General features: G+C 47.6%; 1 protein-coding gene and 1 long non-coding RNA gene across 3 annotated transcripts in view; one reads left to right on the top strand and one right to left on the bottom strand.

The window, feature by feature from the left end:
• LOC142818057 (uncharacterized) overlaps positions 1 to 23,079 on the bottom strand; it is a 427,592-nt gene that overhangs the window by 13,776 nt on the left and 390,737 nt on the right. The gene's annotated exons all lie outside the window — the stretch shown is intronic.
• Positions 1 to 23,079, top strand: part of LOC119174065 (protein 5NUC) — a 442,987-nt gene that overhangs the window by 67,364 nt on the left and 352,544 nt on the right. The gene's annotated exons all lie outside the window — the stretch shown is intronic.

Below are 23,079 nucleotides of genomic sequence, written 5' to 3'. Positions count from 1 at the left end.
TACAATATCTTGCCAGTAAATCTTTTGTGCCGGTTGAATCTTGTGACCTTATTTCACAAATTGCTGTAAAATCAACTGGAATTCCCATTTATTGCATCTGATTCTTTGCAGAATAATAATGTGACCAGGTTTGCGGTTGATGAAAATTTCCCGTTACCCCCCGATCATACTAATTATGGGCAAAATCTTCCGCTTCCAGTGCGATATTCTTTTAAAATGTGTTACATTCTAGCATTAAGCGTTGCACTTGATTTCCTTTGTTCAAAAAGTTAATCAAAAATCATTTTCTCAAATAACCATACTTGTGATCATTTACCTGTTTGAGTCGTTTGTTCTTCAGTTCTTTTTATGCCATGTTGCATGTTCTGACTCGATTTGTGATGTGAAAGTGTATTTTGATATCCGTATATTGTAAGAATTTTCTGTTGCTCTGTATAAACCTTAGCGTCATTTTGTATCGACAAACCGAAAGTCCCACTAAAGACTCTGGCTCTGGGACACTCGTCTGTATATTCTAGATTTAGTAACTTGTTTTTGGAAATAATAAAACTTGAAATTTGAAAAAAATTATCACAAGATGAAATAAAAAAAAGATATCCCAGTTGAAATCTAAAAGAAATGTACATGGGCCAGGCAAGTAGCGCGTACGCAGGGTAACCGCTGGTCAGTAAGGTCTACTGACTGGATTCAGGGACAAGGCAAGTGAGTGACGGCTAGACTAGGGGGCTAGGTTAGGGGGCAGACTTGATTAGGAATTTCGTGGGTGTAAAGTGGCAGCAGCATGCACTGGACCGAGTCAACCTACGGAACAACGGAGGGGCCTTTGTCCAGCAGTGCACCTTGTCAGGCTGATGATGATGATGATCAAGTGCAGACTTTGATTGCAAGGAGCATGTCATCTACACTGAAAAGAAAGCTTTAAAAATTAAGATTTTTAACCCGTTTTTCGCACAAATATACTGGTGCGATCACTGGCTCATGGTTCTCGACCGCAGTAAATATAAAATTAGGTCCTTCACGCGTTCAGGTAGCCCCCTCCTCTATGCGTACAAAATTGCTAATTCTCATACTGAAATGTGTTAGTACTTACAAATATCCCGGTGTTACTATCTCTCATTATAAGAACTGCTTTCCGCCTCTATCTAACTTCAATTTATCCAGTAACAAAATATTAGGCGTTCTAAGACGTCATCTACCAAACGCGCCTTCTTATGTTAAACTCATTGCCCACATGTATTTGTTTCATTCAAAAGTTGAATCCGCATCTGCAATCTAGAACCCTCATCAAAGTTACCTCACGTACGCTCTACATATGGTGCAGAAACAGATTTTGGTTACAGATTGTGGTTATAAGAGGGATCATACTGAAATGTGTTAGTACTTACAAATATCCCGGTGTTACTATCTCTCATTATAAGAACTGCTTTCCGCCTCTATCTAACTTCAATTTATCCAGTAACAAAATATTAGGCGTTCTAAGACGTCATCTACCAAACGCGCCTTCTTATGTTAAACTCATTGCCCACATGTATTTGTTTCATTCAAAAGTTGAATCCGCATCTGCAATCTAGAACCCTCATCAAAGTTACCTCACGTACGCTCTACATATGGTGCAGAAACAGATTTTGGTTACAGATTGTGGTTATAAGAGGGAAAAAAGAGAAAAGTGAGCCCCGTAACTGTCTACATCAGCGTGCGACACCTCAGCAGTAGCTCACAAGGGATGGGGGTGAGGATGAATTAAAGGGATAGGATTAAAGGTATAGATAAAGAGAGAGAGAGAGGGAAAGGCGCTAGGACAGCGAGCGACGACATAACAGAGATAGGAATAATGGAAACACAGTCACAGGAGTCCGAGGACGGGGCACCACATGCGAGAGCTCTTGTCGGCGACAGGGGATGGCGTAGGGCTAATCCAGTCGGCCAGAGCTGCGCTAACATCATCGTAGGGGACCGGTGGCAGGAGTTGGCGTAGGACCAACCCAGTCGGCCAGAGCTGCAGTGTCGTCAGAGACCGCGAGGGCACAACCGCTCGGCACGGAATCTAGCGAGCGAGTCCTTGTGCAGAAACACGCCTTCAGGTTCATTCCCTCATCATATTTCTACAACGCAAGTGTCTACTCACTGAAGGCGGAAACAGGCCTGTCTACTCTTTCTCGTGACCGTTAAATTCCCAGGCTGTATCAATTACACAAGATATGCCACAGTTCACTCAGACACCTCGCGTCTCACCACCAGCTCGTGTATCCTTTCGTAGATTTCATTCCTTAATTGTTGTTCACCTCCAAACCCTCACTGTTACTTTCTCGTCTTTCTGCCACGCACCATTGTAGACTGAGACGACCTACTGTGTTCCGTCGTTGCCATAACCAACCCAGAAGTTTTCTTTGAAGCTGCAAGAGCTCATTTCTAATCCTTATTGGTCCAGCGTCATGCATTCTTCTTGTAATCTCAACCCTCATGTAATGCCCTCACATGGGGTCTGTAAGAAAATAAAATGAACGTGAAAGTGAAAATTGCAATTCATTACGTATAAAAATTTTATCCGTCCGTTGTTCAAGTACTGATTTATGGTTTGGAATCCTCACAGCTAGGTGAAGATTAGAACTACTGAAATGATTCGAGAATATCTAATCGTTTGTTTGTAATCGTTAGTAATTTTAGGTCCACTTAGCGAACTGTTGAAAAAAGCTAACCTAGATACAGTACAGTATACACTGCTACACAGTCGATTGAAATATATTGTTACAAGACTACAACACGCTGAAGAAACAAGACAGACAGTGAGAAAGACGACGTGCTTCTGGGATGTGGGGCGCGCTCTCGCTTGCCATTTCGGCTTTGTCTTGACGTCCTGCGAATAGATCTCCGCTGTCACTTCTTTTCTCTATGTGCCCTCCCGTAGGAATTCGGTGAAAGATGCTGGGTAGCAAAGCACCACGGAGCTTTGCAGTGAACGCCAAGTTGCCGCTTTCAACATGTCCACCGACAGAGATGCTGCGCCAACCGCCATGCCTCACGCATCAACGGCGCCCACCTCACCTGTGGTCATTGCGACCTCTTCTCCCGCAATCCTGGCCGCTTTTCAAGCACTGACGGCGAAGATGTCGATGAGTGCCTTCAACTCTACGAGCTCGTGAGTGAAAACCACAAGTTGGACCCAACCATGATGCTGGCAAACCTGATATTTTACTTGGAAAGTACGCTCACGTCGTCATTCACCAACAACGTGGAAGAGCTCTCCAGCTGGGACGTCGGTAAGACGAAGTTGCACGAGTTGTTCGGCGGAGTCTTACATGGCCTATATTCAAGATGTCTTGACCCTCTGCCGTAATGTTGATACCACTGTGACCGAAGCCGACAAGGTTGCTCACGTACTCAAGGGCATCGCTGATGATGTCTTCAGCCTCATTGTATTTAAAGCCTGTTCGACACTTCAAGACTTCATTAAAGAGTGCCGACGCTTTCAAGAGGCTAAAAGCCGTCGCATTGCCCACCACTTCCCCCGTCTTCCTAACACCGCTGCAACGTCAACTTGTGAGGACCTTCGTTTTGAGACCTAGCCCAATCCACTCTCTGCTGACATTAACAGGATCGTTCGATGCGAAATCGAAGCGATTTCACCAGCACTTTTGAGGATCCTGACGCCGAATAATCCTCAGCCCACCATATTCATCATACAAAGCGTTGTGCGTCAAAAATTGGCAAACGTGGGCCTTCAGAAGATTTGTTATGTGCAGCGACCCGATCTCCATCCGCCTACCTGGAACACCCGTCAGCACTACCGGCGTCCTGCTCCACGTAACCGAGATCGAAACACATGAAGGACGCCCGATGACAGGCCACTTTGCTTCCGGTGCGAACGAGTGGGACACAATTGGCGTTATTTTCGACGCACGTGGTCATCGCCCTCACGCACAAGCCCAAACTTCACGAACTTCGACGCATCAGCCCGCCCTTATGACCAAGAATCACCACGCCATGATGGCTCAGCTCATTAAGACATGACCGCCATGACCAATGTCTACAGCCGCTCGCCTTCACTGCGACATAAGTTCTCGCGGTCTCCTCCGTCACCCCGTTCCCTACACCCGTCCTTCGTCCGACGGTTTCCTTCGGGAAACTGACTGGTGCAGTTCCGGGGGGTGACGCTGCTGCTACGACTTGCCCTACAATTTCTCTGTTGACCCTCCTGACCAACTAGAACTTGATTTATGTAAAAGTGGATGGCTTATCTGTTAAAGCTTTAGTCGACACTGGCTCACAAATGTCTGTTATGAGCTCACACATTCGTGACCACTTAAAGAAAGCCTTGACTCCAGCCCGTTCACGCTGTGTTCGTGTTGCTGATGGCAGTGCAGCTGCCGTCATTGGTGTCTGCACAGCACGCGTTACTATAGCCGGCCATCAAACCTCCGGCCTCTTCACTGTTCACCCCAGCTGCACAAATGATGTTATCTTCGCGGTCTAGACTTTTTGTCCGCCCACTCGGCACGCATTGACTGCTCAGTTGGCACGGTTCAACTTGACCTGCCCTATACGACAAGTACGCCCAGTCCACCCCAAGTTCTTCTCTGCTCCGCTGACCATGTCCGTTCGTCACCGTAAGCAGTTGCATGCATTGCCGTAACAGCGTCGCCACTTGTACCTGGTGGAGACTACGTGCTCACGCCCGTTACATCCGTCCTACTGACTCACAGTATTACTTTTCCGCACACTATTATTCCGTTATGGGAAAACCGTGCTTGCATCCTTTTGCTGAACTTTGCTCTGTGTCCGCAAGTGCTTCCGTGTGGAATAGCCCTCGCCACGCTGACACCCTCTGAGGATTGCGTCATCCCATCTTTGTACCCCAATGATGTGCGTCGCCCCAACTGCACGCAAGTCTGTTCTTCGACAGAGAGCCCATCTTCTAATGTGGAAAAACATGAGCGCGGCGGACCTTTTCCCGCATTAAACTGACGCGCTCCGGCACGTTCATGAATCGTACTTGGGCGTATTTAACTTCTGTGACCGTCCGCTTGGTCAAACCAGCATTTTGATGCACCGAATTAACACCGGCGATACATCTCCGGTATATCGACGGCCGTTCCGCGTTTCTCCTGTGGAGCGTTAGACTATTCAAAAGGAAGTCAACCAGATGTTCGTCAAAGACATAGTTAAGCCATCTTCTAGTCCATGAGCTTTCCCTGTTGTTCTTGTAAAGAAAAAGAACAACAGTTGGCGATTCTGTGTCGACTACTGACATTTGAACTGGATCACTAAAAAAGACGTCTACCCGCTACCGCGCATTGACGACACCCTGCATTGCCGTCTACTTTATCATGACAAACTACACAAAAACAAGAATGCGTATAGAAGCTTTTCACTGACGAATAATTGGTTACAAGCATGAAAAATAAAAAAGAACTGAAGGAGTATTATGAAGGAAATACTCCATCAGTTTTTCACTTTTTCTCATTTTTTCTCAATTTTCAGTCGCTATCTCTAATTGGAATTCTCCGTCTGCAGATTTGATGAACTGCAAAACGTTAACTCGTTCATCTAAAAACTAAAAAGCCACCATCCTACATGACTTTTATCTTTCCTTTCTCTTCCCCTCTGTTATTCCGCCAAGCATAGTCAACAGGCTTTAATTTATGTTTCTCTCTCTAGCACTTTTCATATACTTGAAATATTATGATGGCATGCTTGTCATCATTGCATTGTATTTTCTGAAACAATGCTCATTTTGGCCCCGTTATATGACGGCTCCTTCTTTGTTCTTGCGTGAGTAGATGTTTTCGTCATTACTTTTGTGTGGTTTTTCTTTTCTGTGGTCATATTTTTGTGCGTTTTCGCAAAAATATCTGCAATTATGCAGATAATGGCGTTCCACTTTGATACACTAGTTCTTGATGGTGTAGTTCTGCGTGATACGTTTTCGTTTTCTTGTTGTTGCTATGTTTCCTGTGTTTTCTTTTATCTATCACCCATCCCTGCCTACAGCCTCATGCGTAAGGCTCGCAGTTTTTCTGAAACAAAATAAGTAGTGAGCTTATCTTGAAGGAACAATGTCAAGGCCTTTTTCCACGTGTCAATTCTGATGCTATGACCTTGAGGTAATTACGTGCGGACAAAAAGGTGAAATGTAAAAAAAATAATATCTTGAGCTTTCTTTCAGTGCGAAAACGCATAAGCGAAAAACTATCCTTACAGTGATTGTATCAGAAGTTGATATGTGGCAGAAAGCCTTGCCTCTGTTCCTCGAAGATAAGCCTAACATTATCTTAGAAGTGGACGACCGATTCTTAGCGAAGAAGTGCATACATATTGACGTGTTTATGCTTGTGGACTAAAACGACAATGACAGGATTTAGCGAACGCCATGTAGTGGACCTCTGCGTATTCGAGGACGAAGAAAACAATCTGGCTCTTCAACTTCTCATAACACACTGCTTTCGCTGTTCCAGTAAGTACGTGTCCTTTGTTCGCGTTGCAGCGTGACAATGGTGGAGGTGCTGTGAGCGGGGAGGGGAGGGGGGAGAAGCTCAGGCTAATAATTATTTTACAACTGAAAAGAATTGCCTCGCCATCATATGGGCGGTTACGAAATTTCGCCCGTGTCTCTGCCTTTCAAAGTCATTAGTGACCTCTACTGACTGTGTTCGTTGCCAAATCTTAAAAGAACCCTACCAGCCGATTAGAGCGTTGGTGTCTCAAGCTGCCAGAGTTCAATATGGCAGTCATACCCAAGTCAGGGCAGTGACATATGAACGCGAATTATGCGAGCAACTCAAGTCACCGCCGACTAAATTAGCTGGCCTCCTGGATCCCGTACAGGTACCAAGAGCAATATTCGACCAAATCGGCATAAACGTTTTGAGACCACATCCTACTTTACTGCGGGAAACCGCTGGGTTATCGTCGCAACGAATATTTTATGCCGTAGTGTAGGTGGCACAATTTTTGTCAAGAATATTGTGCTGAGGCATGGGGCACCAAACGTCGTGATCACAAACTGCATTCACGATAGCTTTTTCTATCAGGCCCTGATGTTGAGTGGAGCAACCCATTGTCACGCCACCGCATACCACTCGCAAACGAATGAGTTAACAGAGTGTCTAAAGAGAACACTTAAAGACATGCTTTTGATGTGCGGAGATAATGAAAACAAAAATTTGGATGAAATATCACCTTATGTTACGCTTGCACACAACACGGGTAAGCAACAAATGGCCCGCATGGTCCTTAGTACCTACAACTAAAGCCAGAAAACGTCCAAATAAAAAAAAACAGTGTGGCAGAACGAGAGATGCAGAGCGGAAACGTGGCTGTAGTTAACCATGTATGCAAAGTTAACTAAGTTGACGTTAACTAAGTATGCACCAACTTGCCCAACAAGCAGCTTTCTTGACCGCATGACCCCGTTCAGCCTCGATAATGAACAGGAAGTACGAATCATGTTAAATACAATGCTACCGCACGAGTCCGACAACATCTACCCGGACTCCAATGTGTTCACAGAACGCGCCGAGGGAGCTAGAGAACATGCAAGCTCGCGGATCCGCCAGCAGCAAGAGTACGACGCAGGCCACTACAATGCTCAGCGCAGAACAGTCGTTTACCAAAGAGGCGACAGTTTATGGCATTGGATGCACATACGGAAATAAAGTTGCCCCAAAAAGCTGTTAAGAAGATATTTAGTGATGTTGCGAAGTTGTTCTCGACAGTTCGTGTAATACGAAGCGTCTCCAGCACCATTCTGAACTCGTTCACGTTGTGCGCATGAAGCCTCATGTCAGCGAGTGATAGCGCTACACTGACAAAAGAAACCACAGTAGTGATTTAGCATCGAGGCGATCCTTTTGAGAGGGAAGCAAATGACAGGCCGAAAAACACAATACCGTAACTGGTGGCATGACCACCGTGATAGCTGATCGGAGGCGCAGTTCTAGAGTCGGGTTCGCTTGCGTTTGGCCCCACTGGCACGAAGCCGGTTTTAAGGCCACTTCAAATCACTACCCTTGATGTCGGAATAAGTTATACAAGTCAACCCAAAAACTGCAGTTTTATATACAGGGTGTCCCACATAACTTGAGCCAAGAATTTGAAAATGAAAGACGCTTCAGTGGCAATTTGAACTAAACGCGTACTACTTGCACTAGCCTCTAGGTACTCAGGGTATTTTTTATTTCTCTCCATACTAACTATTATTATTTTTACCTACTTTCCTAATTATAGGCTGGAAACCAAGAATACAAACACTGAGAAGTAGAGCATTTTTAGAAACCACCGACTAAATTATTTGCTGTACGATACGTCTAGCGCTGTTTTTTTTTTTCGCGTTGTAAAGAAAGCCTATAGCAGCACTGTAGCTGTGAGCTAGCTGTCCGACTCACGCGGCTTATTCTTCACAGCGTGCCTTGAGCGTGCCAAATATGCCTTGAAAAAGACGGGGCTCCCGTCGAAACGTCGGCTAAACAAACAGTTGTTGTGTGAAAGCACATCTACTTTTATACTTATAACTTAGCGGCGACAGAAGTTCTTCTTCTGCATATATATATATATATATATATATATATATATATATATATATATATTGCTACGTGCCAGTGCACGGAGCTGAAGAAGACGAAGCAGATAGACTGGCACGAGCTAATCTGTGTGGCTGGCGCTGCTCGCCTAACCGGCTGTAAATACATCGGTGATCGGTGACTACCCCTCTGAATCAGTCTCCTTCCCGTAACATATTTGGTGGAGTTGTGCGATCCCCGTCCTCGCCACGGAACTCCGAAGCGGACGCTCCATCGCGGCTAACAACATGACCACTCAAGACTCGGCTACATCCTCTCCGGTCACTCCCCCTTCAGCCCAACCTGTCAACCCAGCGTCCGCAACAACTTTCGTGACGCTTCCCGCGCTCAAAGACCCCGGCGTGTTCTCGGGCAGCGAGGGTTCCGACGTCGACCAGTGGCTACGCCTCTACGAACGCGTCAGCGCCACTTACAGGTGGGATCCCACTCTTATGCCCGCAAACGTCATCTTTTATCTCGACGGAACGCCTCGTGTTGGGTTTGATAACCACGAGCATGACATAACAAGCTGGGACAGCTTCAAGGCAAAGATCCGTGAGCTTTTTGGCAACATCTCTAGTCGTCGTGAAGCTGCGAAAAATGAGTTGTCGACTCGCGCACAATCTTCCACGGAGCCCTCCATCGGTTATATTCAGGCTGTCCTTTCACTATGCCGACAAACTGGCGAAAATATGTCTGAACCTGAAAAAGTTGCCCATATCATAAAGGGTATCGCCGACGATGCGTTCAACTTGTTGGTATTCAACAATGTGTCATCTGTTGTTGCGATCATTCAAGAATTCCGCCGGTTCCAACAAGCTAAAAGCAGACGCATCTCCCATCAGTTCCAGCGCCTCCCGAACACCACTGCGATGTCCTCGTGTCTCGACACATATCATCCACCAAACACCTGTGACAACTTGACGCGAATCGTCAGGCGGGAGCTTGAAGGGGCTGCTCCAGCTAAGGTGGGAACAACGTCCCCTGACCCCTCTCCGCCAATTACGTTGCCTCTCATTCAAGCAGTCGTCCGGCAGGAAATCGCCAGCTTGGGAATTCACTCTATCTCACCGCCTCCCCGCACCGACTAACAGCCCCGATACACGCCTGCACGTCCCTTCCCGACCGGCTCTCCCTCAACGTTCCGTAATCCGTCCGCATGGCGAACACACGATGACAAGCCGATATGTTTCTCGTGTCACAGAATCGGGCACATTTCTCGCCATTGCCAAAGTCGCTGGGGTCCTCCTGCACAAGCGTCCTCTCGTCCCTTCTATGCACGTCCTGTCTATCGCCATGAGACCAGCCGCGACCATTTTGCCCAGGAACCTGCTTCTGAACACCGCTACTTCCGCTCTCCATCCCCCCAACGTCGCCAGTCTCGTTCTCCACAGCCCCACCGACCATCTTCCCCCGCCTTCCCACGAGGTTCTCCGACGGAAAACTAAGCGTTGCAGCCCCCGGAGGTGGCGCTGCATCGCTTGGACTGACGGAAAATCCTCTTTTGACGATACCGACAAAACGGAACCTCATAGACGTACAAGTAGACGGCGTACATGTCACTGCTCTTGTCGACACCGGCGCCCAACTTTCCGTGATGACGAGTGATTTTCGCCGCAAGCTCAAGAAGATTCTCACACCTGCGACCACTCAGTTCGTCCGTGTTGCGGATGGTGGAATAGCATCTATTGTTGGAATGTGCACCGCTCGTGTGAGCATTGCCAATCGACACACAGTTGTTCTCTTCACCGTCCTTGATAAATGCCCCCACGACGTAATCTTAGGCCTCGACTTCCTGTCCGCGCATTCTGTCCTCATAGACTGTTCGACCAGTACGCTCCGTCTACACTTTCCCGCAACAGAACCTCTTACACAACGGCCGAGTCGCCTCTGCACAACGGGACAGGCGCGCCTCCCTCCACAGGCAATGACCTACATAGAGCTCGTCTCAATACCACCAGTTCCCGACGGTGACTATGTTCTGACCCCTATCACCGATGTTCTCATAAGCCGTGGCATTACATTACCGCACACCATTCTGTCCGTCGCAGGAAATTCTACGTGCCTCCCAGTTGTCAACTTTAGCTTGACACCTCAAGTTTTGCCGCAAGGGATCTCTTTGGCGTTGCTCTGCACCTTAGAAGACAATGCGGTAGATGTTTTCGCGATGGCCGCCCCTTCTGACCCCCACGCTCAACATCAGTCTGCCACCTGCTTTGACAGCGCTCTTACTTCGATGATCGCATCCAACTTAACGCCGCAGCAGACTGATGAGCTCCACCGGGTTCTGCTGTCCTACATCGACGTTTTTGACATCAGCGGCCGTCCGTTGGGGAACGCTACCGGTATGAGCCACCGCATAAACACTGGTAATGAGCATCCTATTCGTAGGCGTCCATATCGGGTGTCGGCGGCCGAGCGTCACATCATCTAAAGTGAGGTCGACAAAACGCTCGCCAAGGACATCATTGAGCCATCTTGCAGTCCTTGGGCTTCTCCTGTAGTGCTAGTCCGCAAGAAAGACGGTGCATGGTGTTTCTGTGTGGATTGTAGACACCTAAACAAAATTACCAAAAAAGACGTCTACCCTCTGCCGCGAATAGATGTTGCGCTTGATTGCCTCTATGGGTCCCACTATTTTTCCTCCATAGACCTTCGTTCCGGCTACTGGCAGATAGAGGTAGATGAAATGGACCGTGAAAAAACGGCATTCATCACCCCCGATGGCCTATATCAGTTCAAGGTCATGCCCTTCGGCTTTTGTAACGCTCCAGACACCTTCGAACGAATGATGGACTCCCTGCTCAGAGGATTCAAATGGTCCACCTGTTTGTGCTACTTGGACGACGTCATCGTCTTTTCACCAACATTTGAAACTCACATAGAGCGCCTCTCAGCCATCCTGGGAATCTTCCGTCGCGCTGGCGTGCAGCTCAACTCGTCCAAATGTCACTTTGGACGCCATCAAATCACAGTGCTTGGCCATTTAGTAGACGCCAACGGTGTACAACCAGATCCGGCAAAAACCAGCGCCGTCAAAAACTTTCCTGTACCACTATCTGCGAAGGATGTAGGCAGCTTTATCGGACTATGCTCCTACTTCCGACGCTTCGTGAAAAATTTTGCGCACATAGCAAGGCCGCTTACGCAGCTCCTCAAGAAAGAAGTCCCGTTTTCATGGGGCTCCGAAGAGGCTTCTGCGTTCTTGACTCTCGTCGCTCTTCTCACTACCCCTCCGATTCTGGCACACTTCTACCCTGCTGCCCCTACGGAAATCCGTACAGATGCAAGTGGGCATGGCATTGGTGCAGTGCTGGCTCAGAACCAACATGGCCATGATTGCGTCATTGCATATGCCAGCCGCCTTCTATCCGCCCCTGAACGTAACTATTCGATAACAGAGCGTTAGTGCTTGGCTCTTGTATGGGCGGTGGCGAAATTTCGACCTTATCTATACGGACGCCCATTTTCGGTAGTTACCGACCACCATGCACTCTGCTGGCTGAACTTTCTGAAAGATCCATCAGGCGGCCTTGGTCGCTGGGCTTTGCGCCTGCAAGAGTTTTCCTATTCGGTGGTCTACAAATCTGGCCACCTACACCGTGATGCCGATTGCCTCTCCCGGTACCCTGTCGACGATCCTGAGGACACTGACGAGCCCACGGAGAACTCTATCTTTCTTTCTTTCTTTCTTTTATTTTACCCTCAGGGCTTTACAGCATTGTAGAGGGGAGGGGCAAAAAGCAAAACATACACTTAATAAGTCAGCCAACGCACAAAAAGTACAAAAGATTCAATAAGAAAACGAGCAAAAGCGAAACGGGCAAAAGCACAACAAACAAAAAAAAGAGGCAAAAGCGAAACGGGCAAAAAGCAAAACATACACGTAAGAAGCCAGCCAACGCACAAAAGGTGCAAAAGATTCAATAATAAGAAAACGACAAAAAAATGCGGTGTGAAATACAAGTTACGAATACAATGAGGTACTATCGCGTGCGCGACATGTAATGCATTTTACATGGAAGATGTCAAGGCCTGACGAAACGCGTCAGGTTCAGTAATACTGGCGGTTGATGTTGACAGAAGATTCCAGTCGCGACATGTGTTAGGAAGGAAAGACTGGGAAAAGGTGACGGTGTTACTTCGAGGGATATGCACTTTGTGGAGATGATCTATGCGGGATGATATGAAAGATGCAGGCTGCAATAAGCGCGATTTTAGAACGTGATTGTGATAGTATATTTTTTGGAACGCGCAAAGGCGAGGATCTTGTCAGTATCCGACTTCATTAATATTGGGGAAGAACAGAAGCGTGATCCAGAGCTGCTTGACATCATCAGCCGTATGGAATCCTCCACAAATGATGCTTCCGTCCGCTACTTTGTCATTCAAAAGGGTGTGCTATACCGTCGCAATTTCCGACTAGACGGGCCCGACCTTCTCATTGTTGTGCCTAAGCATTTGCGCCGCTGTGTTCTTACCGAACTTCACGACGCTCCCACGGCTGGACACCTTGGCGTATCCCGCACGTGCGAGCGCGTCCGGCGCCGTTTTTTCTGGCCAGGCCTTGCTCGTTCGGTACGCCGATACGTCGCCACATGTGACCTATGCCAAAGGCGTAAGACACCGTCGCTGCTACCCGCTGGCCATCTTCAACCAATTGACATACCCGCGGAACCATTTTACTGTGTTGGGTTAGACCTGCTTGGTCCTTTTCCCACATCAACATTGGGAAACAAACGGATTGCCGTTATCACAGACTACGCTACACGCAACGCTATTACGCGAGCTTTACCGACCAGCTGTGCAACCGACGCCGCTGACTTCTTGTTACGGGACGTTATATTGATTCACGGTGCGCCGAGACAGCTTCTCACAGATCATGGCCGTACATTTCTATCCCAAGTCATCGCCGACATTCTGCGTTCTTGTTCCACGCAACACACACTGACAACCGCTTACCACCCTCAAACAAACGGCCTCACGGAACGATTTAACCGCACTTTAACAAATATGCTCGCTATGTACGTGTCGCCCGACCACCGAGACTGGAACCTTGCCTTACCCTACGCAACTTTCGCGTATAATTCATCCCGTCACGACACAGCGGGCTTTTCGCCGTTCTACTTATTGTAAGGAAGACACCCGACTTTACCACTGGACACAGTCATCTCAGCTCACACGTCGTCCACCAGCGAGTATGCCCGCGACGCCATTGCGCGAGCCGATCATGCCCGTCAGCTCGCTCGCGCTCGGCTGAGGGCGTCGCAAGCCAACCAATGCCGTCGGTGCGACGCGGAACATAGAGACGTACATTTCGCTTCCGGTACCCTCGTTTCACTCTGGTCCCCTCATCGTCAGCTGGGCCTATCCGAAAAACTTCTGTTTCATTACACGGGACCCTACCGTATATTGCGTCAAGTAACACCTGTCACCTACGAGATCAGCCCCATCTGTTCATCATCATCTACTATGCGGCCCAGTGATATCGTACACGTCTTGCGGATCAAGCCCTACAATAATGCGTCAGATAACGACCTTTGAAGCACCGGGACGGTACCTCCGCCGCCGGGGGCCATGCTACGTGCCAGTGCATGGAGCTGAAGAAGACGAAGCAGATAGACTGGCACGAGCTAATCTGTGTGGCTGGCGCTGCTCGCCTAACCGGCTGTAAATACATCAGTGATCGTTGACTACACCTCTGAGTCAGTCTCCTTCCCGTAAAAATATATATATATATATATATATATATATATATATATATATATATATATATATATATATATATATATATATATATATATATATATATATATATATATATATATATATATATAAAGAAGCTCGTACGCGCACGAGAAAGCAAGCAGTCCCTTTGTAGATTTATGTTTCGGCCAATCCTTGCCGCGACAAAGGCCGTGCCATGGCCGAAACGTACATCTATAAAGGAACTGCTTGCTTTCTCGTACATGTACCAGCTTTTTTTCTTATACATACCAGACCCACTGAACTTTCCCACTGAATATATATATATATATATATATATATATATATATATATATATATATTGAAATTAAGAGGAAGTAGATCGGTGCAAGGACAGCATGCATCAAGTGTGCGGTTGAAGGCACGAGCTAGCGGACTGCGCACGGAACATTTAACCGACCACCGCGTGTACAGCACGTGTGACCATTCATCACATTGTGCGGACGATAGAACTTACTGTGTTGTCATCATGCTCCCACAATTGTGCGGACGATAGAACTTACTGTGTTGTCATCATGCTCCCACATCATCTTATGATGGGAATTTCTCTCGCGCCACAACGCCATAAATGACTGTGCTTGAGTTGAGGTTGAATTCTCCTCTCTCGACGATTCCACCTCCGTTGATTGTCAATCTGCCGCTAAGCTTATCGTGGAGGAAGGCACCTGTATAACACCATGCTTTTCCCTATTCCTGCAGGTGTCATGCAGGACCATATCTGACAGAAGAGTCTTCTTCATGCCGTCTAAATAGTTTGATACGAGAAGAGCCATTCTGTTGCCTTTTGCTGCTCTTGATTTGACCAGTGGTTTTGATACAGTGCCCATTCACAATCTTCTTTCGACACCGCTGTCGTTGCTTTGTTGTGAGTGCCTTGGTAACGTTGAGGTGATGGACTCTGCATCAATTATTTACGTCCCCGATGAGGTATTTTCAACAGCCGTGTGTGAACTGGGTGTTCTCTCCGTGCCTGATGCGCCATCTACGGATATATTCAGCATGTTTGTTGCCGAAGATTTCATGCCTTCGCAGCACTTCCGCCCTTATTTCGGCGTTGCACAAGCATCACTAGGCCTTGCATGCACAGTTGAACACCACATCTATACTGGCTCTCACTCACCGCTGTGGCAACGGCCATCTAGCGTGTCCTCAACAGAACGTCGGGTTATTGCAGATCACACCGACGACATGCTCCGTCGCGGCGTCATTTGACCTTCGCAGAGCACACAGGCTTCTCCAGTGGTACACGTCAACAAAAAAAAGATAGGTACATCTGGTTCGTGTCAATTTTCGCTTATTTAACAACATCACACAAATGATGTTCACCCACTGCTTCGCATTGACGAAGCTTTTGACAGCTTACTTGGTACTGAACTCTTTTTCTCATTAGACTTGCAGCCAGGGTACTGGCAGGTGCCAAAGACCGAGGCCGATAAACCGCTTTTGTCACACCTGACGGCTTGTATTAATTGACCGTCATGCCTTTCGGACTGTGCCACGCCCCTGCTACGTTGAAAGGAATGACGGATAATGCTCTGCGAAGTCTTAAACGAAATATTTGCCTATGTTACCTCGATGACGTCGTGTTGTTCGCCCCTGATTTTCCAACACACTTGCGCCAACTTCAGCACGTGCCTAAATGCTTAACTAACGCCGGGTTACAATTAAATCTCCAGAAATGCTGATTCAATGTACGTCAGCTCACCATTGTAAGGCACGTTGTGTGCTAGGGCGACATTCTCTCGGATCCTGATAAACTGCGCGCCATTACTTTGTTCCCTAAACCCACTACCATGAAATAACTTCGTAGTTTCATTGGTCTAGCTATTTCGTTATTTCAGGCGATCTGTTCGAAACTTGGCATCGATTGTATCACCTCTGACAAAACTTTTTGGTGGTACTGACGATATGTCGGCGTGGTCTCATTCCAGCGATGAGGCTTTCACAACGCTGTGACGTCTTCTCACGACGCCAACCATTCTTCGCCACTTTGACCACCAAGCTTCCGCTGAAGTCCACACCGACACAAGTGACGTATCTAGGCCTAGGTGCAGTGCTCGCACAGCGTCAACCTGGCCACAAACAATACGTCATAGCAAACGCGAGTCACACACTCACCAAGGCCGAAAGCAACAACAGCGTGACAGAAAAAAAGAGCTTGAGCATTCTGTGTGCGCTTGACAAGTTTCGCCCATATTTATATGGCCATTCTTTTGACGTCCTCACCAACCACCTTGCGCTGTGTTGGCTTTTAACGATGAAAGACCCATCTGGCCGCCTTGCCCGTTGGGCTTTGAAAATCCAGTAGTACGACATACGCATGGCTTATTGTTCAGGGCGAAAACATTCCGACGCTGACGCACTTTTCCGCTCACCTGTCGCCCTGAAACCGACTGATGACCCTGCGTGTGAGCACACGTTGTTTCCTAATGACTGTGATAATATTACTGCGAAAAAACGCAACGACCTCTGCACGGTGTCTCTCCTGGACCTTCTCTCGGATGCCACTTTTCGTCTTCCAGATAAAATCAGCCGAAGACATGCTAATATACCGCACCGGGTTCGCCTGGGCGTCGCCTTCACTTGCCACTACACCCACCTAATCGGCCGTGCGGACAGCCCGAATTGTGAGCACTGCCAAGTGCGCGAAACTTTAGCTCACATATTTTGTGACTGTGCATTGTACGTGGCGCAAAGAAAAATGCTAGCTGCAACGTTGGCAAGCATCGGGCGAACGCCATTGAGTGAAAGCCACGTATTGTTAGCAATGAACGACCAGTGTCAAAAACTGCTACAAAGGCTGTTTTAGATTTTATAAAAAACACTGGACTAGATACCAAACTGTAGGGTACTATGCTAAGTGGCTAATGTACATACGCACCACCTCTTCTTGCCCCCATCATCACCCTTCATCCCTCTTTCCTTCCCCTTTTCCTTATACCCTGTGTAGAGTAGCAGGCTAGAGTGAACTAGCTCAGGACGACCTCTCTGCCTTCTAATAAATTCTCACTCACTCTTTCTCTCTCTCTCTCTCTCTCACTAAAGTCCCACCATGGCGAATGCTCCGGAGCCTAATTGCCCATTTCGAGATTCGTGACAAGCTGCTCTATCGTCGCAACTATGCTTCAGAGAGGCGTGCATGGTTGTGCGTCTTACCACGAGCTCTGAGGTGAGATCTGCTCATTCTTCCATACTTACCCACAGTGTGGCCACGCAGGAGTTCTCAAGACGTATTAAAGACTTCAGGACCGATTCTACTGGCGCAATACGTATACCTTCGTTCGCAACTTCGTCCGCTCTTGCCGTGAATGTCAGCGCCGCAAGTTTCCCCAGGACGTTTCAGCCCGAGAACTACAACCGTTTTCATGGCCGTCCCGACCCTTCGATTACGTCGGTATTGATATTTACGGGCCTCTTTTCATGACTCCTGCCGGAAACCGGTGGATAATAGTGGCGGTCGACCACTTTACTCGCTTTGCTAAGACTGCTGCTCTCCAGACTGCTAGAGCACAAGAGCTCGCCACTTTCGTACTTCACTACTTTGTGCTGCGTCACGAAGGTCCTCAAGAATTGCTCAGCAACCGCAGCCGGACCTTCTTATTCAAGGTCATCGAAAAATTGCTAGCAGACTGCACTATTGCTCATCGCACATGTACTGGTTACCACCTGCAGACCAATGGCACTACGTATACTTTAATCAAACTCTTCGTGACAGGCTTGCTATGTATGTCCCATCTGATGACTCTATATGGGACCTGGTTCTGCCGTTCATAACGTACGACTATGATACCGTGACGCAAGCCACTACTGGTTTTTTCCCGTTTTACCTCTTTTACAGCCGTCACCCTACGCACTCGATTGACACCAGTCTGCCCTACTGACAAGACGCCTCCGAGTGTCCGCCTATATTGGACGCCAGCAGACGCATTGATGAATGTCGCCAGCTCGCCCACCACCGTATTTCAGATGACCATAACAGCCAGAAAGCTATTCATCATGCCCACAACTCGACTCCCGTTTTTCTGCCCGGTGACTTTGTGTGGTTGTCAGTTCCGCATCGCACACTGGGACTCGGTTCCTAACTTCTTTTTAAGTACGATGGGCTTTACCATATGCTTCCAAAGACTTGCCCGGTCAACTACCTCATTGAGCCTCTCATACCACTTTCTGATCTGCCACGTCGCAAACGCGAGGTCGTACATAATTAAAGGCACAAGTTGATTACGGTTCCACAACCCCTGAAGTTGACTAAATTGCCAGGGTGGCTCCTGTTTTTACGGGGGCCGATTGCAACAAAGAGGAAGTAGATCAGCGCAAGGACAGCAGCATCCTGTGTGCAGCAGAGGCACGAGGACAGATTTCCGTGTACGTTTTCCGTGTACGTGCACGGGAAAACGAGCACTTAACTATACACTTCTTTTCCTAATTCATTGATGAGGGTCTCGTGCTGGCAGACTTGGTGCCTTAGGTTGTATACGAGAGACTGTTGGTCAGCTGCCCGCTCGTAGTAAGTTCATGCGCCAAGTGACGCCAAACAGGCTCATAAAGAGTGTTCCACACTCACCGCCATGGCTATTGATGGCGCTGACTGACACTATCACGTTTAAATTCGCATATGTACCCAATAAGTGCCTGGGGGATAGCCGCCGTGGTAGCTCGGTGGTAGAGCATCAAACGCGTTACTCAAAAATCACAGGTTTGGTTCCTGCTCACGATAAGTTATTTTTTACCCACTTTTTTTTCTTCACATTTACCTCACAGTTCGATGTAGTAACTTTCCCAATACTTTCCTCGGCATGATTGTCTGTTAGATTTCATTATATTACGTCAAAACGCGGAAAAACGAGCCCTTAAATATACACTTCTTTCCCTTATTCATTGACGAGGGTCTCGTAGTGGCAGACTTGGTGTCTTGAGTTCTATACGAGGCACTAGTGGTCAGCTGCCCGCTCGTAATAAGTACACATGCTACGTGACGCCAAACAGGCTAATACAGAGTGTGCCCCCTCGGCGCCATGGCTACTGATGGCGCTGACTGACACTTCCACGTTTAAATTCACATATATGCCCTATAAAGTGCCTGGGAGGATAGCCGAAGTGGAAGCTCAGTGGTAGAGCATCGAACGCGTCATTCGAAGGTGGCAGGTTCGGTTCCTGCTCACGGCAAGTTATCTTTTCACCCACTTTTCTTCCTTCACAGTTACCTCACAATTTAGTCTAATAACTTTTCCTATACTTTCCGTGGCATGTTAACGACACTTCTGATCGCTCCTAAAAATGCTATCCTTGCTTCGTAATACAAAAAAATATGTTGCTATCGCGTTCGCTGCCTGGCCCTTCTATCCGAACTGTGACTTTTTATTTGAAACAAAATCAAAACACTGCAATAAACGAAGCCACTTGCGCGTTGGAAACCCGCATGTATGACTACTCGCAGACCCAACATTACTATAGTAACTGATTGATCACAGCGCCAGTGTTCCCTCCGGTCAATTTTAGGAAACTCTATGCTACCGAGAAGGAAGCCGCACACCTTAAAGGTAGACATGTCAGTCGACAGGGAGTAGGAGCTGTGACAGGCCCACCGTTCGCCATGCCATGCTTTGTGCGACTTAGTGCAAACTTTCGCTAATAAAAGTGCAAGTTTTAGCAAGGAGTTTTTTTCGCAAATATTGAATGAGTATTGTCGACTCATTACTATGTTTTTTTAATTTGTTTTTTAACATGCTAATGAATTCAGTACTCAAGCAAGATAATATAAAAAATTGCCGCCCAAGCATTCTGTACAAGTGTCTACCAAGGAAGGTGAAACTTATGGCCACTGGTGGTTGCAGACGTCGCAGCCAAAGACACTCGAGAAACCCCCGCTGGCGTCAGCCCTGGCAAACATGTTTCCATCTTTGCGTCGTTCACACTGCTCTGCCTCCAACGACGTATTCTCTACTCACCGTTGCCGCTTGCACTCAGCTCGGACAGCTACCGGATCCTCGATGCACAGTTTCTGCTTGCGCTCCACCACTCGGGCCTGTTCTTGTGCCCATACTGCTTCATCGACCCGATGAACACGAAATCTTCCATGTATCAGCTGCCGCCCCTGTTTTTAGAAAGTCGTGTGCTGTTCGAGCGTTCGTATGATCCGTGCCCTCCCTATGTGGAGGTTGTGAGTCGAACTTTCCTTCGATGCTCATATCAACGCGTGTCCGATTTGGAAGTTGTCAGTTGAACTTTCCTTCGATGCTGATATCATCGCGTGCCCGCTAGCCCGACAAGTGATGTTCGTTTACATGCTGTTTAGCCCGTCGATGTCCTCGACATCTTTCTTTCGCTGAGAGGCGACGCGCGTGCGCATGGACGGGGCGGAAACCCTTCGGCATCGGTGCACCGATGCCGACATGTCATGAGCGGTATCCTTTGGCTGTACTGTCAGTTACGCCCTTCTCAACGTCCTACCAAAGCACGCGTGCCATTGGCTGCCCTCTCAGTGATGTTGCCCATCCCGCTGTAGTCGTGGCGTCAGGCACGCGCGCATCGGTTCCTACCGAGTTCGCATGAATGATGTGAGTTCGCCTGGTGTGCCGACAGTTGAAACGTGAGAGAGCGCGCACTTGCCTGGCTGATGGCACTGTCCGGGCACAAAAAACAGGCCCGGGAGACCGAGCGACTGCAGCAACTGCGTACCGATTATCCGGCAGCCTTGCAAGCCGCACCAAATCAAGAACGGTAATGCAAGCACCGGTGCCGGCCGCAACCTGCAAACCACTCCACCCTTTTAGCGCGTGATGTGAAATGCTTGCAACAACGCTGCGCCAAACAAGCGGTGTTGTTGGTACAACAGCGTCAACGTATTGATTGTGGGAGTGCGTTTACCGGGGTGAAAACCTTATTTGGCTTCAGCGACACTTTGGCTTAGGCTGCGACGTCTGCGGCGGCCTGTTGTTAGAGAACAACCGCTGTGGTAAACGTATCAATGAACGCATTTAAACCTTCATTGCATTTCTCAATGGCCGTAATCATTCGAAATACAATGGGCATGAAAAGTAAACACTGTGTTAAACCCAAGCCGAACGCGTATTTAACCTCATCAAGAATCATGAACATGAAACCAATAGTTGGGAAAAGCTTCAGTGTAGCATTGGGTTGAGCCTACTGCTGAACCTCGGGCCGCACGTTTCAGCTTTCGCTGGTTAACCATTTATAGCGAGTGCTTGGGCGGTGATTTTCTTTACTACAGGGCATATGAGGGCATATATTTATCTAGTAAAACGAGCCCAAAGCCGCCTGCTGACCTAACCCATGGAGGCCGAAATGAACTCGCCGTTGTCTCCGTCGCCTACGGCGTCCATCTCAAAGACATATCGAAGACTTCAAGCGCGGTTAGAAGGTGGCCTCACCTAGACGACTCAGATATGCCGTTGCCCGCTTCTCTCCACTAACACCTTACTACGTTCATTTCCACTCGCCCCCCCCCCTTTTTTTTCTGTCCGGCACTGGTTAACTGTCGGCAAAGTACATGTGGTGCCTATTTATTTTTTTATTATTTGTAAAACCCTCAGGATACATGTTTAAATTATAGAGGATTGGGGCGAAAATACAGTTGAACAACAAACTAAATACAGGATTATGTAAACACATTAACATGAGGATGAATATAATGGCAAATTTTTACATGCAAGGAGTACACTTTATTAAAATAGAACTGAATTCAAACCACAAACAATACGCTAAACTGCCAATAAATTACACTTAATCCTAATTGTCTAATTCAGGATTGCGAGTTTATTAGTGCATTCTCAAAATGAGTGAAGTCGATTATGCTTCCTATTGATGCAGGTAGGTTATCCCAATCTAATAAGGTCTAAGGAAGGAATTATTGTGAACATGCTAAAGTGTTGTGACGGGGTACGCTGACTTTGTGCACGTGATAATGGCGATCAGAATGGTATGGTACTGGGCGAATACAATATGAGGAAAGGAAAGCATGGTGGTGATAGATTTCATGAAATAATAAAATGAGTTATTTTTTCCTGCGAATGGACAGTAATAGATTATGTAGCGTACTCTTCATTACTGAAACACTAGCAGTGCTATGAAAATTACCAAGATTCAAACAAACAGCGCGATTTTGTACCAATTCAATTTCATTCATTATTGTGACTTTATGAGGATCCCAGATGGATAATGTGTATTCCAGATTCTGGCGGACGTAGGTCATATGTAGCAGCCATTTTAATTGAACAGGTGCAAGCGAAAAATTTCTTTTCAAATATTCTGATAAGCGGCTAGCTTTTGATGTTACGTATTGTATGTGCTGCTTCCAAGTGAGGTAGTTGGTAATGCGAATGTCTAGATAACCGTAGGTGCTAACAGTTGAAGGGGGCAGTTATTTAGTGCATAGGCGGGGCAGATGGTGTTAGAACGAGATGGTGTTAGAACCCGGCTCCCGGCTGTGCACAGCAACCGTGTGCACAGCCGGGAGGCCCCCACTACACGCGTAATCCAGAAGCGGGCAAGGAATTCGCATTGCACCCGCTTACCAGGCTCTGCCACAATACGCAGCACCCCTCCTTCTACGACGAATTGTTTACCGGACTCCGAGTAGTTAAAGGCTTAGGACTTCCTAAAAAAGCTCTTTTTTGCCCCACACCGAACCGCCAGTGCCAGGAGGCGCCGTCTGATCGGGAGGAATGCGTTAGTGAAAGGAAACATACACAGACCACTGACATCAGAAAGGTGAAGGGGAGAGGGGGGAGAGAGATGA

Source organism: Rhipicephalus microplus, chromosome 5, assembly GCF_043290135.1.
Source record: "Rhipicephalus microplus isolate Deutch F79 chromosome 5, USDA_Rmic, whole genome shotgun sequence".
Lineage (NCBI taxonomy): Eukaryota > Metazoa > Arthropoda > Arachnida > Ixodida > Ixodidae > Rhipicephalus > Rhipicephalus microplus.
This window is presented reverse-complemented; position numbering and strand designations above follow the sequence as displayed.